This window comes from Arachis hypogaea, chromosome 17 (genome assembly GCF_003086295.3).
Source record: "Arachis hypogaea cultivar Tifrunner chromosome 17, arahy.Tifrunner.gnm2.J5K5, whole genome shotgun sequence".
NCBI classification, from domain to species: Eukaryota; Viridiplantae; Streptophyta; class Magnoliopsida; order Fabales; family Fabaceae; genus Arachis; species Arachis hypogaea.
The window spans coordinates 23,951,982-23,952,758 of NC_092052.1; the positions used below are offsets into that span (position 1 = coordinate 23,951,982).

General features: G+C 41.6%; 1 non-coding gene across 1 annotated transcript; it reads left to right on the forward strand.

Moving 5' to 3' along the window:
- Positions 1 to 417: 417 nt before the first annotated feature.
- Positions 418 to 525, forward strand: LOC112768792 (small nucleolar RNA R71). The gene has a single exon (XR_003186181.1). It is a non-coding gene; the product is annotated as a small nucleolar RNA R71 (small nucleolar RNA).
- The last annotated feature ends 252 nt before the right edge of the window (positions 526 to 777 follow it).

A 777-nucleotide genomic window follows, 5' to 3' on the forward strand; every position in this document is an offset into this window, starting at 1 on the left:
GGGATTATAGGTGTTTCCATATGGGTCACCCATGTAATTCACCTCTGCTATTGCAGGGTTCTCAGGATCATAAGCTTCTTCTTCAGAAGATGCCTCTTGAGTACTGTTGGATGCAGCTTGCATTCCATTCAGACTTTGAGAAATCATATTGACTTGCTGAGTCAATATTTTATTCTGGGCCAATATGGCATTCAGAGTATCAATTTCAAGAATTCCCTTCTTCTGAGGCGTCCCATTACTCACAGGGTTCCTCTCAGAAGTGTACATGAACTGGTTATTAGCAACCATGTCAATGAGTTCTTGAGCTTCTGCAGGTGTTTTCTTTAGGTGAATGGATCCACCTGCAGAAGTATCCAATGACATCTTAGCTAATTCAGACAGACCATCATAGAATATATCCAGGATGGTCCATTCTGAAAGCATGTCAGAAGGACACTTTTTGGTCAGTTGCTTGTATCTCTCCCAAGCTTCATAGAGGGATTCACCTTCTTTCTGTCTAAAGGTTTGAACATCCACTCTAAGCTTGCTCAGCTTTTGAGAAGGAAAGAACTTGGCTAAGAAAGTCGTGACCAGCTTATCCCAAGAGTTCAGGCTATCTTTGGGTTGAGAGTCCAACCACACTCTAGCTCTGTCTCTTATAGCAAAAGGGAAAAGCATGAGCATGTAGACTTCAGGATCTACTCCATTAGTCTTAAAAGTATCACAGATCTGCAAAAATTCAGTTAAGAACTGAAAAGGATCTTCAGATGGAAGTCCATGAAACTTGCAGTTCTGCTG